This window comes from Penaeus vannamei, chromosome 39 (assembly GCF_042767895.1).
Source record: "Penaeus vannamei isolate JL-2024 chromosome 39, ASM4276789v1, whole genome shotgun sequence".
Lineage (NCBI taxonomy): Eukaryota > Metazoa > Arthropoda > Malacostraca > Decapoda > Penaeidae > Penaeus > Penaeus vannamei.
In genome coordinates, this window is record NC_091587.1 from 2740936 (window position 1) to 2743435 (window position 2500).

Sequence of the window (2500 nt, forward strand, 5' to 3'; positions counted from 1 at the left end):
CTCATCTCGTCAGCCAGTCATCTCGTCAGCCAGTCATCTCGTCAGCCAGTCATCTCGTCAGCCAGTCATCTCGTCAGCCAGTCATCTCGTCAGCCAGTCATCCCGTCAGCCAGTCATCCCGTCAGCCAGTCATCCCGTCAGCCAGTCATCTCGTCAGCCAGTTATCTCGTCAGCCAGTCATCTCGTCAGCCAGTCAGCTCGTCAGCCAGTTATCTCGTCAGCCAGTCATCTCGTCAGCCAGTCAGCTCGTCAGCCAGTCATCTCGTCAGCCAGTTATCTCGTCAGCCAGTCATCTCGTCAGCCAGTCATCTCGTCAGCCAGTCATCTCGCCAGCCAGTCATCTCGTCAGTCAGTCATCTCGTCAGCCAGTCATCTCGTCAGCCCGTCACCTGCCAAATACGTCAGCTCGTCAGCCAGTCATCTCGTCAGCCAGTCATCTCGTCAGCCAGTCATCTCGTCAGCCAGTCATCTCGTCAGCCAGTCAGCTCGTCAGCCAGTCATCTCGTCAGCCAGTCAGCTCGTCAGCCAGTCATCTCGTCAGCCAGTCATCTCGTCAGCCAGTCATCTCGCCAGCCAGTCATCTCGCCAGTCAGTCATCTCGTCAGCCAGTCATCTCGTCAGCCCGTCACCTGCCAAATACGTCAGCTCGTCAGCCAGTCATCTCGTCAGCCAGTCATCTCGTCAGCCAGTCATCTCGTCAGCCAGTCATCTCGTCAGCCAGTCATCTCGTCAGCCAGTCATCTCGTCAGCCAGTCATCTCGTCAGCCAGTCATCTCGTCAGCCAGTCATCTCGTCTGCCAGTCAGCTCGTCAGCCAGTCAGCTCGTCAGCCAGTCATCTCGTCAGCCAGTCAGCTCGTCAGCCAGTCATCTCGTCAGCCAGTCATCTCGTCAGCCAGTCATCTCGTCAGCCAGTCATCTCGTCAGCCAGTCATCTCGTCAGCCAGTCATCTCGTCAGCCAGTCATCTCGTCAGCCAGTCATCTCGTCAGCCAGTCATCTCGTCAGCCAGTCATCTCGTCAGCCAGTCAGCTCGTCAGCCAGTCAGCTCGTCAGCCAGTCAGCTCGTCAGCCAGTCACCTCGTCAGCCAGTCATCTCGTCAGCCAGTCATCTCGTCAGCCAGTCATCTCGTCAGCCAGTCATCTCGTCAGCCAGTCATCTCGTCAGCCAGTCATCTCGTCAGCCAGTCATCTCGTCAGCCAGTCATCTCGTCAGCCAGTCATCTCGTCAGCCAGTCATCTCGTCAGCCAGTCATCTCGTCAGCCAGTCATCTCGTCAGCCAGTCATCTCGTCAGCCAGTCATCTCGTCAGCCAGTCATCTCGTCAGCCAGTCATCTCGTCAGCCAGTCATCTCGTCAGCCAGTCAGCTCGTCAGCCAGTCATCTCGTCAGCCAGTCATCTCGTCAGCCACTCATCTCGTCAGCCAGTCATCTCGTCAGCCACTCATCTCGTCAGCCAGTCATCTCGTCAGCCAGTCATCTCGTCAGCCAGTCATCTCATCTCGTCAGCCAGTCATCTCGTCAGCCAGTTATCTCGTCAGCCAGTCATCTCGTCAGCCAGTCATCTCGTCAGCCAGTCATCCCGTCAGCCAGTCATCCCGTCAGCCAGTCATCTCGTCAGCCAGTCATCCCGTCAGCCAGTCATCTCGTCAGCCAGTCATCTCGTCAGCCAGTCATCTCGTCAGCCAGTCATCTCGTCAGCCAGTCATCTCGTCAGCCAGTCATCTCGTCAGCCAGTCATCTCGTCAGCCAGTCATCTCGTCAGCCAGTCATCTCGTCAGCCAGTCATCCCGTCAGCCAGTCATCCCGTCAGCCAGTCATCTCGTCAGCCAGTCATCTCGTCAGCCAGTCAGCTCGTCAGCCAGTCATCTCGTCAGCCAGTCATCTCGTCAGCCAGTCATCTCGTCAGCCAGTCATCTCGTCAGCCAGTCATCTCGTCAGCCAGTCATCTCATCTCGTCAGCCAGTCATCTCGTCAGCCAGTTATCTCGTCAGCCAGTCATCTCGTCAGCCAGTCATCTCGTCAGCCAGTCATCCCGTCAGCCAGTCATCCCGTCAGCCAGTCATCTCGTCAGCCAGTCATCCCGTCAGCCAGTCATCTCGTCAGCCAGTCATCTCGTCAGCCAGTCATCTCGTCAGCCAGTCATCTCGTCAGCCAGTCATCTCGTCAGCCAGTCATCTCGTCAGCCAGTCATCTCGTCAGCCAGTCATCTCGTCAGCCAGTCATCTCGTCAGCCAGTCATCTCGTCAGCCAGTCATCTCGTCAGCCAGTCATCTCGTCAGCCAGTCATCTCGTCAGCCAGTCATCTCGTCAGCTCCTTCTCCTGATTTGCATCTAATTAATTGAAAAGAAAGTGGAAGATGCAACAACGTTAAGAACATAAAAGGTTAATTAGCATTCTATATGGTAATAGGAAAGGCAGGAGTGAAGAAATAAGGAATTACGAAGAGAGAAGAAGGGAGGAGGAATAATGAGAGAAACAAGGAATAGCAAAAGGGAAAGA